Source organism: Lissotriton helveticus, chromosome 10 (assembly GCF_964261635.1).
Source record: "Lissotriton helveticus chromosome 10, aLisHel1.1, whole genome shotgun sequence".
Lineage (NCBI taxonomy): Eukaryota > Metazoa > Chordata > Amphibia > Caudata > Salamandridae > Lissotriton > Lissotriton helveticus.
In genome coordinates this window covers 546,543,169-546,564,711 of record NC_136071.1, presented here as the reverse complement: position 1 = coordinate 546,564,711, position 21,543 = coordinate 546,543,169, and positions in this window count along the sequence as shown.

Below are 21,543 nucleotides of genomic sequence, written 5' to 3'. Positions count from 1 at the left end.
GGTGGTGATGGACGGAGCATCTGAACCAATCAAACACTCACACCCAGTCAAAAGATCTGGGTTTGATCCATCACCGTTCTTTAGCCCACTCTGCCACCCCAGTTCAGACATGGCTATATGCAAATCAGTCTGACCCTGTGCCTCATGGGAACAGTCCAGCCCGAACTGCCAAGCCATGCCTTCCCTGGACCGGAAACAAGCTTCCGAGGACCGGTTTCTGGCATTACAGTCGTCTTCAGCCCGGCTTGCTTAAATCCAGTGGCAAAGTGAGCAAGGGACTCACGTCTGAGCATACCCTGCCACACTTGTGGCGGCCAAAGCGTTACAAAAAGGGGGTGGTGATGGACGGAGCATCTGAACCAATAAAACACTCACACTCAGTCCAAAGATCTGGGTTTGATCCATCACCGTTTTTTAGCCCACTCTGCCACCCCAGTTCAGACATGGCTATATGCAAATCAGTCTGACCCTGTGCCTCATGGGAACAGTCCAGCCCGAACTGCCAAGCCATGCCTTCCCTGGACCGGAAACAAGCTTCCGAGGACCGGTTTCTGGCATTACAGCCGTCTTCAGCCCGGCTTGCTTGAATCCAGTGGCAAAGTGAGCAAGGGACTCACGTCTGAGCATACCCTGCCACACTTATGGCGGCCAAAGCGGTACAAAAGGGGGTGGTGATGGACGGAGCATCTGAACCAATCAAACACTCACACCCAGTCAAAAGATCTGGGTTTGATCCATCACCGTTCTTTAGCCCACTCTGCCACCCCAGTTCAGACATGGCTATATGCAAATCAGTCTGACCCTGTGCCTCATGGGAACAGTCCAGCCCGAACTGCCAAGCCATGCCTTCCCTTGACCGGAAACAAGCTTCCGAGGACCGGTTTCTGGCATTACAGCCATCTTCAGCCCGGCTTGCTTGAATCCAGTGGCAAAGTGAGCAAGGGACTCACGTCTGAGCATACCCTGCCACACTTATGGCGGCCAAAGCGGTACAAAAGGGGGTGGTGATGGACGGAGCATCCGAACCAATCAAACACTCACACCCAGTCAAAAGATCTGGGTTTGATCCATCACCGTTCTTTAGCCCACTCTGCCACCCCAGTTCAGACATGGCTATATGCAAATCAGTCTCACCCTGTGCCTCATGGGAACAGTCCAGCCCGAACTGCCAAGCCATGCCTTCCCTGGACCGGAAACAAGCTTCCGAGGACCGGTTTCTGGCATTACAGCCGTCTTCAGCCCTGGCCATGTCTGAACTGGGGTGGCTGAGTGAGCTAAAGAATGGTGATGGATTAAACCCAGATCAGTTGACTGGGGGTGAGTGTTTGATTTGCTCAAACGCTCCGTCCATCATCCCCTTTTGTATCGCTTTGTTCGCCCTAAGTGTGGCAGGGTATGCTCAGACGTGAGTCCCTTGCTCACTTGGCCACTGGATTCAAGATAGCCTGGCTGATGAGGATTATGAATCCGAAACCGGTCCCAGGATGCTTGTTTCCGGTCCTGGGAAGACATGGCTTGGCAGTTCGGGCTGGACTGTTCCCATGAGGCACAGGTTCAGACTGATTTGCATATGGCCATGTCTGAACTGGGGTGGCTGAGTGAGCTAAAGAATGGTGATGGATTAAACCCAGATCAGTTGACTGGGGGTGAGTGTTTGATTTGCTCAAACGCTCCGTCCATCATCCCCTTTTGTATCGCTTTGTTCGCCCTAAGTGTGGCAGGGTATGCTCAGACGTGAGTCCCTTGCTCACTTGGCCACTGGATTCAAGATAGCCTGGCTGATGAGGATTATGAATCCTAAACCGGTCCCAGGATGCTTGTTTCCGGTACAGGGAAGACATGGCTTGGCAGTTCGGGCTGGACTGTTCCCATGAGGCACAGGTTCAGACTGATTTGCATATGGCCATGTCTGAACTGGGGTGGCGGAGTGAGCTAAAGAATGGTGATGGATTAAACCCAGATCAGTTGACTGGGGGTGAGTGTTTGATTAGCTCAAACGCTCCGTCCATCATCCCCTTTTGTATCGCTTTGTTCGCCCTAAGTGTGGCAGGGTATGCTCAGACGTGAGTCCCTTGCTCACTTGGCCACTGGATTCAAGATAGCCTGGCTGATGAGGATTATGAATCCGAAACCGGTCCAGGATGCTTGTTTCCGGTCCAGGGAAGACATGGCTTGGCAGTTCGGGCTGGACTGTTCCCATGAGGCACAGGTTCAGACTGATTTGCATATGGCCATGTCTGAACTGGGGTGGCTGAGTGAGCTAAAGAATGGTGATGGATTAAACCCAGATCAGTTGACTGGGGGTGAGTGTTTGATTTGCTCAAACGCTCCGTCCATCATCCCCTTTTGTATCGCTGTGAAAGCACCCACAGCCTTGGTGTGGCCGCTTCTAAAATTAGGCAAATCCACCAAACAACCTTCACTGACCCTAATAGAGGTTAATGACGATCCAGGCCTTTTATTTCAAAAAGCGCCTAGACAGCTACTTACAAAACATAGCATTTTAGGCCTGTGGTGTTATGCTACATAGGTAAAATGAGTAGGGCATGGTGGTGGGCACATTTTTTAATAATAAAAAATCGTGAGTTTTATTGTAGATGAAAGCCACAATATTTTGTGAATTTCCAACAGATCAAAATTTCACATAATTTTCATCTGTAGGAGACTGGCAAGAGATGAACATGTACCTCTTCGGATTAGTCTCTTCTAGTGTTCCATATGATATTTGAATTTGATGCATGCCCTCCTGATCCCTTTTCACGTTAAATGCAGGAAAATCAGTTTTGCAAAATGTCATGCCATTTTGCATACTTAAAAAAAAATCCACTATATGCCCTTCTCAGCTGAAATCAATATCAATTTATACAAAAAAATTAACCTAGTGTTATCAGGTGGCTTGTATCACTGCACTGTTTTGGGATTAGGAAAGGGCTCACTGTCAGCGATGCAAAAGCAAATCAGGATTCCTCTGAACATTAGCTCGGCTCTGGGCCTTGGGCAGGGTCGGATTGGGATTGAAAATCGGCCTGGGCACACAAAAAAAAAATCGGCCCCCATTTGCATAATGCCTTTCCTCAAATCACTGCTTCAGCGTAATTACATTAAAAAGGAGTGTGGGGGGCTTAAAAACAATGCACGCATTAGTTTACACTAGTAAAATACACCTGAAAACAAGTGAGGCCACTTCTACTGAGGCCCCCTGCCCCGCTCAGTATGAGCATACATTAATGGGCCGGCCAGCGAGACAAAGGGAGTGATACCTAAAGTAAAGTAAAGTAAAGTCCACATTTGTAAAGCGCACAATCACCCGTAAGGGTCTCTAGGCGCTGGGGGCCGTCGGGAAGATTAAGCGAGCTATTGCCCAGAGTCACATGGTGTTGGGCTAACCTGCCGCCGGGGATCGAACCGTGGTCCCCAAATTCCAGCGTCAGTCACCCTGGCCGCGGCGCCACACCTCTGCCTATTGCTAAACCGGGGGTGGGAATGAGCACCCATCTGCCTGCAGAAAGCCCACTCAGCCACCCACTGGGCCGCTGGCTGTATTCTGAAAATAGAGACGCTGCCCAAATCGGCCCCAGACTGCTCAAAAAAGCAGCCCACAGCAGGAACTCAGACACCGGCCCCTCGGGCATTGCCCGAGTGCCCGCGTTAATAATCCGAGGCTGGCCTTGGGGCAAGTTTTGTTCATCGAGGGGTCGGTACTGTTGCTTGATGATTTCATGGGCAGTGGGTATTGATAAAGAGCAGAGAATATTATTTTGCGATATTAAGATGGCAATGTAGACAGTCTTACATGTCTCTGTGGAAGGAGGAACATTGAAGGGTTGTGCGGCTGGTCCACCATTCTGGGCGGCAGGTATATGTTGGAGGGAGTGCTGAAGGCCTGGTATTAGATGCTTTGCTATTACTTTTTTTGCACTTGAAGGATGCATGCCAGTTTGCAAATTATTTTGTATTAATCATCCCAGCCGCCCGACTAGACTGTTGTTGACTCGCAAACATACTATTTTGCTGTAGCCTCGCCCCTCCCTTCGGAGTCCTCTCACCTTCATTTAGAGCGGATGGTGGGGAGATATCTCGGGCACGTGGCCCCTGCGGCCTCTGCCATTTCCCTCGCGCCGCTCACGGCAGCATGCATGAGCAGTGACCTTCTCAAACCCCGACCCAATCACGGCGTGTGCCAGTCTGACCGGCGTGCCGTGACGGCAGACGGCAGAGCCAGGGCACGACGTTGTGACGGTGTCATGGCGCTGACGGCTGGCAGGAGAGGAATGCCTCCCTGTCAAACTCAGGAGGACCCTCGGATGTCGAGGCCTGCTTCCGAGAAGACGGCACATCATTAAGAAGGCGATAAAAGCTCCGTCCTCTAAGCATCAGACGTCAGAGTAATTAACCTTCTTCTAATTATCAGGGGAGCTCAGGTGTTTCCATAGCAGAGGCCTTCCAGTTCCGCCGGAGTAGGCGACTGAAGGGCTGCCGTACACTGAGCTAATGTAATGTGCAGGGGCGTCGCTACCATTCGTGCAGCGGGTGCAGTGGCAGAGAGACCTGAGGGACCCACCGAACGCCGATTATTGCTGTATTTCACAGTTCACGCCGCAGTCAAAGGAAGGGCTGAGCTGAGAATAAAAAGCAGCTCTGGCACATTTTTTCAGAACAGCCCCAGTGCTTAATTTGCAAATAAAAACGTGCCAGTGCCCAACGCTCTCCTCTGAAGCACGTGGCTGCTGCAGTTAAGTGCGAGAGCACAGAATACTGAGGCAGCAAATCCGCTATCTCAGACCTCTTTATTCCGTCTACAGATACTCCCCGCCCCTTCAGCTCACTTTTGCAGCTTTCTGCTTTCGCCCTTTGTGTCTCTTTTTTTGTCATTCTCTTCCCCGTCTTTACCATATGGATTTTGCTCACAGTAAATAATAATAAATTTCTTTATTCGGAGTTTCAAAATTAGAAATCCATAAAAGCAACATTGGTACATGAGTTTTTAAAATGCTAAACATAAAATTTTACGGTACAATACAATTTAAAATACAGAAATTAGTTTCACAATTCATTCTAAATGAGCTAGTTAATATACATCACTTTACAAGTTTTTCCTGTGTCTGAAGATACATTTCAGAAAATTAAGAACGTGATAACAGGTGATTTCTGAGTCTAAAAACTGTAAACACAGCATGGCAGGCCGACACTGTCTATAACCCCAAGATTTTAGCAGAGACAATAGCCACAGTTTGCGATGGTCATTATAGAATTTGCAGAACATGGCTACATGTAGGGTGGACTGTACTGACTTTTCATCGCAGGGACAGAGGGGTAAAATCGGGTCCCAAGCATTCATTGTAGGGAAAGCTACTAACCTATGAAATAAGTTTAATCTGAATCTCGTCAGAAGAAATCGATCGAAGATACTTATTTCAAGGTTTAGGTAGGGCTGGATGGTAAATGTAGTCTGAACCATGATGGCGTGGTGGACAGAGGGTTTCCCTATTTCAATGAGTAGCCTTAGGTTATCCAAGTGGCCCAAGGCCAGATCTTTTAGCTCTTTCTTGGATATTTCACTGATCTTTTCCGGTGTAGAGTAGTAAATCTCTAAACCTAGATCAGTGAGAAAATTCCTAATATAGGCGAGCCATTTTATTTTTAGGGAATAATCTAATGTCATGGCATCTGCCACGATCCTCTTGGTTAGTGTGTTTTTATCTGAGGTCCAGATGCGTCGCCATAGGAGCAACGGTTGAATTTTTGCCAGATCCTCAACATATGGCGTGCCTAGTTCGGTATGGCACGCATACGTTGAGGATCGCTTTGGAGCCATCAGGAGAAACCTTAAAAATGCATTTTCTGCGACTTGTAGCGCAGAAACATCCGTATGCCCCCAGACGCCGGCCCCATACAATGCTGTTGACTGGCATTTAGCTCTATAGATTTTTAATAGTTCCAGAGGTGGTCGTTTGCCCAGTTTTTGCGAAAAGGACACCAGGGCTGCTATGGCTCTCTTAAAGCAATGTTTCCTGGCCTCTACTGCCACTTTCCAAGACAGTTTGTCATCTATCGTGATGCCTAGGTAACAGTAATAAGACGTCGACTCTATTTTTTGATTTTTAAGCATTAAGTCCTTTGGCCGTTTCCTCCCTGTGCCTGCCGTCATTACAAAGGTATTCTTTGCGTTTATATGGAGGTCAAGGCTGCCCATGAACGAAGAATATTTAAAAAGTACCTTCTGGAGTTCGCGAGGAGTCCGTGCCAGTAGGACGGCATCGTCTGCATAGAGTAGAGCGGGAATCGGGCGTTGTTTTGCCTGTGGGAGGTCCTGGGCACCCCTCAAAAGCTCAACCTCCAAGCTGTTAGTATAGAGGGAGAATAAGAAGGGAGCCAGGACACATCCTTGCCTGACTCCACGCTCCACTCCAAATGACGCCGATAGCTCGCCCTTTGTACCGAAACGGACTCTCGCAGAGGCCTTAGAGTATAATTCCCTCAAGAAGTTTAAAAGTGGCAAATCCACCCCCATTTGTGACAGCACGGACCATAGTTTCATATGGGAGACACAATCGAAAGCAGCAGACAGATCCACATAAACCATGTAGAGTCTGTCCTGCTTTGCGTGAATGTACTTCCCCATAATAATAGAAAGGTTTAGGGCCTGCTCTACTGTCCCGAAGCCCTCCCGGAAACCATATTGCAACTCAGACAAAACACCTCTTTCCTCCGCCCACTGCTGGAGTCGCTCCAGGATTACCCTACCTGCTACCTTGCCCAACGAATCCAACAAGAAAATCGGGCGGTAGCAGGCAGGGTCCTGGCGGTCTCCCTTTTTAAAAATCGGGACCATCACGGACCTCGTCCAAGACTCCAAGAGCCCTTTCTTTGCAGCTGCTGTGCATACCCTAGTAAGGATGGGGGCCCAGAGGTCTGTGTTATGTTTAAAAAGATACACTGGGACTCCATCAGGCCCGGGAGCTTTTCCATTTTTACTTAATTTTAGGGCCAGAAGGATCTCCGAGATGTCAATTGGAATGGGATATGTCACGTCTGGGGGAATTTCACCGTCAGTTTCTTGGTTTGTTACTCTTTTTTGGAAGATTTTTGAGAAGTGGGATACCCACACGGTCTCTCCTATGGCGACTTCTATTTTTGGGGTTTTTTCGTCTGCCAAGAATGGAGTTCTCACTACTCTCCAGAAGGCTTCACTATTTTTTGCTGAGGCACTTTTGTGGAGTTCGTCCCACAACGCCTGCTTTAATTCTGCCTTTCTCTGCTTCCGTACAGCAAGGTATTCCTTTCTCAAAGTGGCAATTAGGTGGGGATCTCTATCATCTTTGTTTAGTGCCACTTTGAGCTTGGAATGAGCCTGGGTGCAATCACGATTAAACCACCCTTTGTTATTCGAGGGTCGGGTTATTGGTTTCGCTGTAAGTAAGGACTTAATTTTATCCATTATCATGGAGAAGTTACTAAGAACTTCCTCATCTGCCATCATTAAGTCCAGACATTTTTTAAACTGGGGATATACAGATTTTATCAGCTCTTCAGTAAGTTCACCAGGGTTTATCTTCCCCCACTTTATTGTAAATCCATTTAGCTGACCCAGATTTATATTATTCTGACTCAGTGCTTTTGCTATTATTTGGGGTAAGGATTGTTGCTGGAATAAATTCAATTCCAGTTTAAGAGCTGAATGGTCACTTAAAGCATTTGGGATAACTTCGAAGTGCTTAACTCTATTTTGGAGGCCAGCCGATATTAGAATGTAATCGACCGTTGAAAAAAACCCCTTCCCACATAGGTTGGTTCTAACTGGTTGGTACTACCATCTAGGGTGTTAAGTATTTGGAGGTCCAGATCTGATAGCAGATCATTCATCGTAGTTCCCAGTTTGGTATGACAAAAGTGGGTAAGGAGGTTACCCTCCTCAGTCACCATCCCAGCACAATTTTTCCCCAGATGGTTGCAATGATGTAGGTTGAAATCCCCCCCCCCCCCATAAGAAGAATACGGAGCCCTTTTTACCTTTTGCCTGCCTTAGGGTAGATAATTTGTCTTGTAGATTAAATATCACCCTCAGGAGCTGTTGTTCCACAAGGTTGTTATAGAAGTTAATGAGGACAACTGACTCTTTTTTGGGTAGGGAGAGACAAATAATCTGAAAATTGTCATCCAATTCAATAGTAGTTATTTTTATTTGCTGGGTGGTATTGGCTATATAGATGTTTAGTCCTCCCTTTGGCCTGCCCTTGGGCCCCACCAATGCGGGGGAAAAATACGTCTTGAAACCTAAAAGGTGGAGTTCCGTCGGTGACCATGTCTCCTGAAGGCAGACGATTTGGTGTCTACCCACGAGGTTCATGATACTCCCATCTTCAATTTTTGGGCGAAGTCCAGCAATATTCCAGGAAACGACACCCAAAACTTGAGGGTCCCTCCTGGGAGCGTTACCACTATGGGGAATAGAAAGAGTGTCGGACTTCTCTGGATTTAGGCTCCCGGGGTCTCCTGGCTGTGGTAGTCAGTCAACTGACTCTAGGCCACTGTACCTATTCATTGTTGATATTCCGTTCCAACCCTCCCATCGAGATGGTTCTCTATAGTTTCCCCTCTGATATTGCCCTCCCCACTCTTCCCTTTCTCTGCCCCGGTAGCGAGGGCCCACTGTGTACCAGAGTCCATCGTTTACAGGGGGACCGTCCGGAAATCTTGGAGGGTAGAAAAATGAGAGGCGCTTTGTTCCAATCCCACCATTTGAACTAAAGTCCTCCCCTGAGCAGATGTACTCAACTACTCTGGGGTCTTCAAAGGTAATTAATATGCAGTCGCCCTGTATTGTTTTTTCCCCATGACCCACCCAGGGAGCCTCTGACCATCAAGATTTTAGTTGAACAATAGGGCGGGGGTGGGCGATTTATACTAAGCCAGTATTGAATCTTATTTCTTAACGACCAGTTTGGTTCGGAATTTTGGTCCACCAATTCTGGAACGCCAGTCATGATGACGACGAATGGGCTCGCTTCTGGCGGGAGGGTAACAGGACGTCTTTCTTCCAGCGGTTCTCTATCCCTCTCTCTATTTGCTTGAATTTGTTTTGTTTTTATACCTGTATTAGTGTGTTCACGAAAGGTATTAGTAGTTGTGGGATTTAATGATGGCTTTTCTAATATTTTATATTTGACCGCTGTGGTGTTTGTGGGCTTAGCTGCTGCTACCAATGAAGGGGTCGAGTTTTTCATTTGGACAGTGGGAGTTAAACAAGGCGGCTTGGCTGCCGCTGCCTTGTGTGCCTCCTGAATTGGGTTAGATTTTTTATTTGGTTTTATCAAGGCTGAAAGTTCAGCTATCGCTTTTTCTATCTTTATTAATCTAGCTTGTAGGGGTGTGAAGGTTTGTTGTAGCAGATCTCCAATTTTTGATAACAGTTCGGTGTTACGGTTGTCATCTATCTCATTTGTTAATGAAACGTTAGATGCAGTTTCTAAGATAATAGGAGGTAAGGTATCATGTGTGTGATGTATCGTCACTGTGTGCCTATTCTGATCTTCCAACAGAGGGGAGCTAGGTGTGTTCTCTATTATCTCAGTATGAGATTTGGGTGGTTTACCTGTTGTTTTGCCACTTATACCTACAGATTTCTTTTTCTTTATTGCTCCCTCCCTCCTCCCTCTTGCCTGTCTTACCTCTTCCGGGGTGAGTTGGGGGGCTAAATCTGGAGTCTTTTCTAAATCTAGGATTGATTGTGTTTCCGAAAGGTGCGAGACCGATAGGTCAACTGTGTTTGGTAGGCTCTGCCTTTGACCCCCGCCCTCACTCTGTCTTAGGTCCCTACGAGAGACCGGCGTTCTTGCATTTGCGAGGTGACCCATAGAGGATCTTCTAGCTTCTGCTAAGTCTTGGGATACTCTGCGTTCCATAAGTGATAAGCTCTGATCTATAAATGAGTTTGCCCTCGTAATAAAACTGTCTATAGGACCTGTAAGTTGGCCATTTTTTGCCGCGGTTTTGCTTCTACTTCCTCTCGGGGACATGTTACTATTTACGATGCTATTGGAAAATAGGGAAAAATATATGTCAATAATAGACCTAAATCACAAACAGAAGTTAGGGGGGTGGCCCAGCCCGGTCCTAATCGGTCTCTAACGGCCTCAAACGGCCCGCTCTTGTCCCGGGCTTCTCCTGGTCGCTCCCGCGCAGCGGGGCTAGGTGGTTGTACTTATGTGGTGGGTGTGAGAGGGGCGGAGCGTGCAGGGAGAGCGGCCCAGGTGCTGCCAATTGGGTCTGGCGGGCGCTCCTGGGACTTGAAGTCCTGCGCCCACACTCGCTTGCAGCCCTGCACAAGTACCCACAGTCTCTGCCTCTGACAAGGGCGCTGGGCTTCAGAAGCAGGCTTCGCCGGTAGTGATGAAATGAAATGAGCCCACACACGAAGCGGGACCCGCGAAGCGGGTTCCGCGAGCAGTAACGTGAAAGGGCTGAGAGAGTTTCAGCAGCGCTGTGGCACAACGTGAGTAAGAAGCGTCCCAACAAATGTCCAGGGGCAAGGGTTCTTTAAGCAAGTTGGTGGGGCGGAGCGTGCAGGAAGAGCGGCCCAGGTGCTGCCAATTGGGTCTGGCGGGCGCTCCTGGGACTTGAAGTCCTGCGCCCGCACTCGCTCGCAGCCCTGCACAAGTACCCACAGTCTCTGCCTCTGACAAGGGCGCTGGGCTTCAGAAGCAGGCTTCGCCGGTAGTGATGAAATGAAATGAGCCCACACACGAAGCGGGTTCAGCGAGCAGTAACGTGAAAGGGCTGAGAGAGTTTCAGCAGCGCTGTGGCACAACGTGAGTAAGAAGCGTCACAGTAAATGCCTGATGCAGTAAAATAAGTGCAAGTGGCCCCCCCCCCAAACCACAGGCTCAAATTAAGCACGGCATACAGTGCATACCAAGAGAGAAGAACGAGCGAGCGTAAGGGCGGTTGGGGTTCTCTCCCCAACATTTTTGGGGGGGAAATGGCAAATACAATGCATTCTACAACTAATTTTTCATTATATATTAAATTGCATTAATTTTTTAAAGCATAGTAAATGGCCTCGCAGTGCACCAGGATACGCCAATCTTTATTGGGACTCTTCAATGATCCCCTCTCTATCACACTCCAGCAGTGCCTCTCATCTCTCCATAGCCCTTCTCTCACATATATTTTATTTGTTTTATAGTGCCCTTCATACCAGTGTAGGGTGTCAGAGCATTTTACATCACACACACATACAGAGACGAGTCATATATGTGTAAATCAGTATATAATTTTTTTTATATAAGACTAAGGGGACTGCAAGGTGTTGGATTCACGTCATCCATACTTGTAGTCATTTTGTAAGGGTATATTTTGTCTGGGGAAGCACAAAATCATGATTCAGAACGTAACACAAGTGGCTGGGGTTGACTTTACCAATAAGAATGTATTTCTACCCAAACAAACCCTTTTTAGCAAAATTAAGATAATGAAAGACTTTGAAAAAAACAACTTTCCAACCTAGATTACCATTGTAACTTATGAACTGCACAATAACAGAAGGATCTCTGTGACAAAGCAGTAACCCACTGAGATATACACATTAAATACTGCCCTGTGATCTGCATAGTACACGTTCTTTGCAGCATGCATAACAACCCTCTGTGCTACCTTAGTTGAGTCAAAACTTCCACTAGATGAAACTACGATCTCTTGACAGTAGGTACATTAATCACCAGTTATATTGGCATATTTATTGTTGCCTAAAAACTATTGGATATTTAAGAAATTCTGTAATGCTTTTAAAATTGCTGCACTGTTCCAAAAGTGGCCCCCACCCTTCTAGCCTCCCTGGAAAACGCACGATACCGGGTGCGGCCTGTCCAGCCTTGGCCAGATGGTCTATTTCCTTCTTGCACTGGGGGCCATGGCACGTTGCCTACACCACTAGAAATGGTGCCCTAAGCAAATTAACAGAAGGGCAAGAAGACCACCCTTCATTCCACCACACATTAGTGATAGGTATGAGAGTGGGCAAAATCAAGTCTATTTCCTTGCTAACTGAGTAACATCCAGAAAAATGCAGCTATTTTGCGAATAAGGTATGAGGGCTGTTCATGTGGTCTTTGAGCACCAGGGATGACTTTGCACTCAAAAGTAGCACAATATACCTGTCCAATGTATTTTTCACAGCATTTCTAACAAGCATTTGCAATGCAATAGGTCTCGCAATTACGTGAGTTTGAGCTATTGGCTTTGTAAATGACAATGCCTTCTAGTTATGCTTTTAAAACAAAAAATAAAAGGCATTGTTATTTGGAATGTCAATAGCTCAAAGTCGCGTGAATGCGATACCTATTGCATTGCAAATGCTTGGTTTTATTTAGCCACCAGAAACAGCAAATAACCTAGGACGGTCGGCTAGACCTTGTCCCAGCACGCAGTTTCTTTTCCTTGGGCCAGGAACTTTCTCTAAGCACATTTAGTTTTGGACAGCTATAAGCCATCCATCCTTTGGCTGGCTAGCTCGTGCTATCTGTTGCGCCACCGGCATACAACACAGCATACGGCACAGCCCGAGGATCAAAACACCTAATCAAAGGTGATGGTGACATAGAACGTCTTTTAGGGCACCCCTTCAAGTGCACCGTCGCTCCGGTGTATGCATGACTATAGCAACGACTACAAACTTTACAAAAAAGACAGGAAATGTGCCGTTTACCTGTGAAAGGAGCGGTCTCCAGTGAATCAGGCTCCCGGGCCATCCTCCCAGGAACTATGAGGAAGAGATAAATTAATCCAAGCCCTTGGTGTGAAAGATTCAGGCCTGTTCCTGCAGTCCGGCGCCACTCACCTCACGTGAGCCTGACTAGAATGCACAGGAGTGCGCTAGCTCCCAGAAGCCGGAGGGTTCACTCGGTGCAGGGCGCTATCTTGTCTTCCTGGCAGATGAACCTGTATTAGGGTGCGGTGCAGCTGGGAGAAGTGCAGTGCCGCCAGGCCGCTGGTACAGTGACGAAGAGAGGAAAAACCTGCTAGATTCCGCCCTGGAGGGGAGGGGGCGGGGAGCCTGGGACTTTGTGCAGAGTGCAATTTACTGGTAACTGTGGGGTGGACTGTGTCCGCACTGCCGATGTTACACGGTCTGCATTCATTGTCTGGGCCTGGTAGCACTGTAATAAAAAGCGTTAGTTGAGGGCAGTGCGTGGGAAATAGGCAGTCTGTCTCCGTGCACCGCACACATGGATCTGGACTCAGTAGCGAAACCGAAACTTACCAGGCTCGCGTCGTAAGCTGTGTACGGTACAAGCTCACGCGGGCGACCAAATCCCAAGGCGCGCATCGTAATCCTACTCTGCCACGCTTTTCAATGCTGAGCGTGGCCATCTCTCGCCCTAACAAGGAGATGCTGTTTAGTGGGGAGTGGGTTAAACACTGGAGGGGAGGAGACAGTGGAGTGACGTCCGCCGCCGCGCTGTGATTGGCCAGTGCCTGCCCAGAAGAAGAAGGGACGTCCTCCCGCGGCCCGGGGCTCCCGTGGAGTGTGGAGAGCCCGGGGCCGCTAGCAGAAAGGAAACACAGCTTTGCAGGGCCCCCATGTACTGGAGGGAGCCACGGCAGAGGATCCAGCAAGCATTGTTGGACAGCGGAGGGGGCGCGAGGCACATTGTCAGTGCCTGCCCCCACCGCGAGAGCCAGAGACGTCCTGCCGCCGTCAGAGGAGCCACCCCTAGCAGCCGGTGAGTGTTTAAAGGCGGGGGGAGAAACTGGCACTCGAATCGTCTCCCGGGGGCCCACTAACTAATCGGAGAGGTGCGACGGAGGCGGTGAGGCTCTTTAGGCGGGAGGGCACGATCACCCCCGTGCTGACAGAGACAGGAGAGGTTGAACGCGTGCGCGACCTGATCGGATTACCGCAGGCGGCGCATGCACATCTCTTGTCTGCCCTTGAAATCCTTGTAAGAAAAACTGATCACAATAGGGCTTGCAGCGACAATCGCTTCGCGATTGTGTCGCAGGTGCGAGACCTAAAAAGCGACGTTGTGAACGTAACTCACTTTGCCCACCTGACCTCAACAACTTCAAGCTTCAAAACTCCCCTGAGGCATCATCTCCTCAAACCAGTCTCCTGCAAGTAAAAAATATGTGTAACGCTTAGCCGGCGAAATAAAAAATTATGCTGCATACCGGTAATTGGGAATTACATGAGTTTAGGGCTGTAGAGTAAAAAAATGAGATATTTTTAACTAATACATGGCAGAGGTTCAGTAATAGACTGTACGTAGGGAAAGTGGAGATGGATAATCTTTGAACAATAGATGGTCACTGTATTTTACAGTTGATTCTAAATTCTGTGACAGGTGACTGTGGGACAGAGTGACCCTCGCTTAGATGCACCTGTTTATTGTCACTGTTGTTAAATAACAAACACTGGTAAAACCAGTAGGTCGAGCTTTAATGTGTGAACTCCTCTAAATACAGGCATTCACAAATGATGTTTACATGGATTGCATGCCCAAAATGCAGTTAATCACATTAAACCCTGCCACATTGGCTTTGTCAGTGCTAAGAAAAGGTTGCAAAGAGACTTTCTTTCTGTATAGAGTGCATATAAGAGATACACAAGTGAAAGGGACAAACAGCATCTTTATTGAATGTCTTTTCAGATGTAAAATAACCTCTCAAGTATTCAAATAGAAGCATTTCCCGGAAGGCTGATTGATGCACAAAATAGCCAATAGCTTGAGCTGGGGGAGTATTACCAAGGCCATAGTAATTATGCAATTCTCCAGCGAGGCATTCTCTCCATAATTATGGATTTCCCTCACTTGCCAAATAGTCCATCAGATTTTGCCCAATTTGCTAGTGCTAACAAATGTTGTGCAGAGGCTTGGCAACTTTCAGTTGCTGATTGCTGCATTTAGGTGATACACTGATATTAATGAGGTAAAGCCTTTGCCCATTGTTAGAAATCAGTTCTCTAGTTGGCAGAGGTATGCACCCTGTCCAAGTAGGGACCACAATCCTAGTCGGCGTAAGTCACAACAGAATCCCAAATTATCCTGTGCTCACACACTGGTAGCTTGGCACAGAGCAGGCAGGCTTAACTTAGAAGGCAATGAGTAAAGTATTTGTGCAATAACTCATACAACAACACTGTAAATACACCACAGAAGACTCCACAACAGTTTGTAAAATAGAGAATATCTGAGTAAAACAAGACCAACTTGATCAAAATCCATCAAGTAGCAGTCAAGATATTTAATGTTAACAAAATAAATGCAATAAAGGTCTTAAAAATATGTAGCCCTAAAAAGGCTACTTCAGGTCACGAGGAACTGGTGCAAATCCAAGGTTCAGGCTCACCTCAATGAGGCATCAGCTGTGCACTATACCGCATTGTTAGATCTGGGGGTCTCTAGTTGGCAATGGTTATCACCTTTGTCCAAATAGGGACCCTTACTTCTAAGTCAGGACAAGGGGATTACTCTCCTTAATAACCCCTGCTCACCCCCTTGTTAGCTTGGCACGAGCAGACAGGCTTATCTCAGAGGCAGTGTGTTAAGCATTTGTGAATATACACAGTAATACAGTGATAACACTACAGATGGACACAACACAAGTTTTATAAAAATAAGTATTCTTTATATAGCCTTAAACACAAGACCACAAACGACAAAAATGTACAATACTATACTAAAGATTACTTAAAAGATGATAAAAGTCTCTTAATTCAAGTTGATGGTAAATGCGACAAAGTTCTCAACAAAGTTCTTGGATGCGACACGCAAAGTGAACAAAAAGGCTCTCACAAGGGGAGATGCGTCAGTCCCGTGATCCGGGGGAACGGTTGCGTCCTTCCTCAATGCTTGCGCAGAGTAGGGGACTCGTCGTGAGCCTTACCGGTGCGGAGGTGATGCGTAGATTCTCGACCTGTTGCGGTGCGCAAGATGGCGCCTTGATGCGATGCGATGCCGATGCGATGATCCAGTTGCGATACCAGAAGATAGCGCCCTTGATGCGGCGATGCAATGACGATGCGATGACGCCCTGGCAGCCTTGCGACGACTCTGTACTTTGGAGCCGCGACAGGCCCTGCGATGCACTTCTCCGGTGATGCGATGCCAGCTCTATCGATGCGTCGCGCTTCTCCGGCGATGCAACAGCAGACAGCTTCGATGAACACATGCCTCCAGGGAGATGCGACAAACTCTCGCTTCTCCGGCGTTGCGATGATTTCAGCTGCGGCGGCGACACGCTTCTTCTCGATGCGTCGCGCTTCCAGCTCCCAGCGGCACGCCAGTGACTGGAGTCAGAATTCCCAGCAAGGAAATTCAGGAGGGAGCTGGAGGTGAAGTCTTTTGGCCCTGAGACTTCAGCAGGAGGCAGGCACAGTTCAAGCCCTTGGAGAATATTCTGTAGATGAAAGTCCTTACAAAGTTCCTTCTCCTTTCCCTTGGCAATGAAGCAACCACTGCAGGCCAACCCAGCAAACAGCACACTGGCAGAGGGGCAGTCCAAACTCCTGCAGCTTCCTTGGTTCTTCTCCTTGGCAGAAAGGTTTCTTGTTCCAGAAGTGATCTAAAGTCTGTGGGACTGGGTCCCAATATTTATACCAAAAAATCCTTTGTTGTCTGAAGGCAGAGAGGCCTCTGCCTAGTTTAAACCAGTTCCTGAGCATTGTGTTTACATGACTCTTCTCTTCCTTTCACTGTGCAGGGCAGAAACATCAGACGCCCCACATGTTCCCTGAGTGAGTTAGGATTGTAGGGATGTAACAATCTTCACTGCCCAGTCTAATCTATGAGAACAGGTAGCCTTCAATAGTGAAAAACGAAAATGGCTGTAATTCACTACTAGAACATGGCACACACATCAGAACATGTCCTACCTTATACTTACAATGCACCCTGCCCTTGGGCCTACCATAGGGGTGTCTAATAAGAAGCAAAGGGAAGGTTTAGGGACTGGCAAGTGGGTGCACTTGGCCAAGTCGACATGTTAGTCACAGACTACACACAGGCCTTGCAATGGCAGGCCTGAGACACACTTTACAAGCTACTTCTGTGGGTGGCACAACCAGTGCTGCAAGCCCACCAGCAGCATTTGCTCTACAAGCCCTGTGCACCCATGGTGCACTGTACTAGGGGCTGACAGTAGATCAAATAAGCCAATCATGGAATCCATTCATTATATCAATTTAACATAGGGAGCACCTGCACTGTGGCACTGATTAGCAGTGGCACAGGGCCCAAAACATACAACCAGCAAAAATATGTCAAAACAGAGGAGGCAATCCGTCAAAAATGGAAGGGAGACTCACGCCAATGATGTCAGGTCTAACACGCATCATTTCAGAGAGCTGTTGGCTGTGCAGCGTGACTTTGCGGGACTTTGTGCTGCCTTGCATCAGATTTTACAGAAACTCAGCTACAGAACCCACTTCTGTGACCAGAATTTGAAGGGGCTCCTCAGGCAAGGGTGGGACTAACAGAAGGCAGAGTCCAGCAGCACCAGCAGAACGGAAGGGAATTGCTTGTGTTCCCGAGACTTCAGAAATTGGAGGCAAGCTAACAAGCCTTTATAGTTCACTTTGGAGCAAATGCAGAGTCCAGCTATCCTTCCAGCAGAGTCGGAAAGCAGCAGGCAGCAGAGCAACAAGTAGGAAAGCAGTCCTTCCAGAAGAACAGTTCAGTTGAGTTCTTTGCGCAGCACCACAGTTCTTCTGATAGAGATTTGGAGTAGGGCCAGAAGTGTATGACGTGGGAGGGTCAGAGAGCTAGTGCTTGTACACAAATGTAACTTTGATGTGGAGGAAACTTCCAATAGTGGTTTTGAAGTGCACGGGCACCCCTTTCAAGCCAGTCCTGTCTGCCAGTTTATCTATGGGATTTACCACCATTTTTTGTGGGATCAGGTCATTACTCCCTGATGTCCCAGTGTAAGCCCCATTTACTCCCATCTGCCCAAGCCAGCCATCAGAATGCAGATTTATGCAGAGAGGTGTTCAGCCATGTCTGGCCTTCCTGGGTTTATGGCTGTCTGGGAGGAAATGGGAATTGTCACCCCATCCAGATGTGTGTTGGAGACTGGCTGGAGATGACATAGAGCAAAGTTGAGAGCAGAAAAATGCCAACTGTTTGAAAATAGCATTTCCTGCACTAGTGGTGCTAAATCCCACCTTAACTGCATAGTGCAGTTATTGCTACTTTCCCACCCATATTAAACATGATAAAGCTACTCTCCTGGGCTTAGGAATTACCACATAGAAGCACATAGCCATGGATGAGGAATTTATTACAACATCTATTTGTCCATGGGACAGGTTGCTTCATAAATTTACTTGTCCCAAAAAGTGTGACTACAAATTATGGCCACAATCTCATTATGTAAGAGCTCTGATAATTGCCTCTCTGATTATGCCAGAGCTCATACCATAGTAGTATTTGAGTACTAGTAATTCCCTTATTTTTGCCACCTTTCCACAGATCTACATACTGATGGAGATACTTTCAAGCCACAGTTCCCCATGGTTGGAATGCCCTTCGAAGTCTGAGCACGATTTATGGGTTTGCATCAGCTCATCTCTAATATTTTCCCATACAGAGAAATTTTGGAAATTTTTCCTCCCGAAAAGGTAAGAAGTAAAACTTCTTCCAGGATTGGGATAAAAAAGCGGTTGGTGGGAAAGTGAACTTGTTACTGCTCAACAGATTTTCACATGAGCAAATCTGCAAATGCATATTTGCTCATGCTAAAATGCAGTTCACAGATATTTTCTAGCATTATGATTTCCTGACCAACTTCTGTAAATTCACGTGAAAGCATGAAAGCCGTAAACTGCACTAATGCAAGGACATACCATAGGTTCACTTTTGTGACTTTCTTTAGGAATTAGGCCCCTGTTTAGGTCTGGCATTAACCAAGACTTTTTGTTTTTATTAAAATTCTATCCCTCTGTATCTACTGGCTGACTTAGCTGTGAGTGACAGCATTCTACTCTTTTACAAGGAACATATTGGTACCCAAAGTAGTTTTGTTCAGTGCCTGAAACTACTGTGGCAATGTGTGTTTCTTGAGGCAAAACATATTTTTGCTTTTGCCCATATTTGTTCTAATGATGAGGTCCGGGCAGCTTCCTCAAAAATAGTTTTGCAAAAACCATGTCAAAACAAGACACGCCTTGAGAAAACCAAAAGGCTGACCACCAATGTCTTACCTATTGGCTTTGCCAATGCTGGTTTATTTGCATGTTTCCTATCATTTTATTGAAACTGGTTACCCTGATTTTCCATTATGAATATTTTTGGGAAATACTAGCATGCATCAACACATTTTACTAAATGATGTTTTCAAGAAATGGCACATAAAATTTCACAGTAGTTAAGCAAAACTTTTTTTCCTAGTTGCATTTTTTATGGACATTTTATTTTGAAAGCAAAGAATCATCAATTTTGCTTTCAAGCTTTTGCATATATCTGCATCTAATTAGAGAGCATCCTGGAAGCATTATACAAAGCCCCATATTGTTAAAACATTGCAAGTGTGAGTACACATTTTTATACTGGAACCACTGTCCGTAGTTCAGTCTGAACTTACATTTCCTTAGAGTGCTCACCCTAATAATAAAGGCTTTGTATTAATGAACCATAAATCCAAGTTTGAATAGCATTAACATATGGTCACAAATATTATATTTCAAACACAAACAGATGATGGACGGAGTGCTGAAACTTTACAAACACTCACCCCCAGTCACAGATCTGGGTTGAAACCATCATCGTTCTTTAGCTGACTTCGCCACCTCAGTTCAGACCCAGCTATATGTCAGTCTTGACCCTGTGCCTCATGAGAACAGGCCGCCTGAACTGCCAAGCCAGGTCTTCCCTGAACCGGAAACAAGCATCCTGGGACCGTTTTTGGGGTCACTCCCTTCTTCAGCCAGGCTAGCTTGAATCCAGTGGCAAAGTGAGCAAGGGACCCACTTCTGAGCATACCCTGCCACATTAGGGCGAACAAAGCCAACCGAAAGAGATGATGGACGGAGTGCTGAAACTTTTCAAACACTCACCCCCAGTCAAAGATCTGGGTTGAATCCATCATCGTTCTTTAGCTTACTTCGCCAGCTCAGTTCAGACCCAGCTATATGCAAATCAGTCTTGACCCTCGTCGGGCTACAGAAATTCAACACCCCTGCATACAGGAATTCCCAATGCTAATCTATGAGGAGAGTAGACCTCACTTTAGTAAAAAACTAAATAGGCTGTTTTTCATTAGCAGGACATGTAAAGCATACAAGTATATGTCCTTCCCTTTGCATGCATAGCACCCTGCCCTCAGGTTGCTGAGGGCCCTCCTTAGGCGTAATATATGGAATAAAAGATGGAGGTCGGGGCTTGATAAATAGTTTTACCTGCAAGTCATAGAAGCAGCGAACTACATGTGCAGGCCCTTCCATGGCAGGCATGACACATGGTTAGGGAGCTACTTATGTGGGCAATACAAACAGTGCGGCAGGCCTACTTGTAGCATTTAATTTACAGGCCCTGGGCACCTGTAGTGCACGTTACTAGGGACATATAAGTACATTAAATATGCCAGGTGGATACGATCCAATGTTACCATGTTTCAGAGGAGAAGACAAAAGCACTTTAGCTCTGATTAGCAGAGCTAAAGTGCCCATAGTCCTAGAGCCAGCAAAAATGGGCACAAAAAATGGAGGGAGACAGTTAAAAAAGTTGGGGGACGACCTTCCCTTGGCTCTCAGGTCTAACACCCATACTGTGTTAACATGTATAAAAATAGCAAAAAAGTGAATACTGCTAAAAAATGTGCTGCAAAACACTGCATAATTTGCCATACTACCTATTTAATTTAGTCGACCCTGCCGCATAATTGAGGTATACACTCCTGCATAATTCGAGTAACCTGGAAAATAACTCCTCTCGATGGAGCCAAAGGCCATTCTATGTATGTATTAATAGAATTGGTAACAAGCATTTGCAATGCAATAGGTCTCGCATTAGGAAAGTTTGAGCTATTGGTCTTGTAAATGACACATTTTATATTTATGTGTTGGTTTTGAAAATAGCGAAATTAATAGTTTTTGTCATTTACAATGCCAATACTTTTAACTTTTGCAAATGTGACACTTATGGCATTTGTAATGCAACATGTTTTATATTTACGTGACTTAGATGTATTGATATTACAAATAACAATGGCTTTTAATTTTTTTAAATAATTAATACTTAAATAAAAGTTATTGTAATTTATAATGGCAATAGCTTAACCTTTTGTAAATACCTTTTGTAAAGATTATGTTCAGTGTATTAACATCTTTTTGTGACATTTATAATTAAGCTTGAAACATTGAGAGAACATATTTGAACAAGTTGTTGTTGAATGGTTGCACAGATTGATGCTGTGGTGACGCGGAGAGATGTTGACGAGTGATGCTGTGGCGTTCCGTGATGCTGTGGTAGTGCATAGTGATGTTGTGGTGCCCCTAAGTGATGCTGTGGTGCCCCGGAGTGATGCTGTGGTGGTGCGATAGATAGG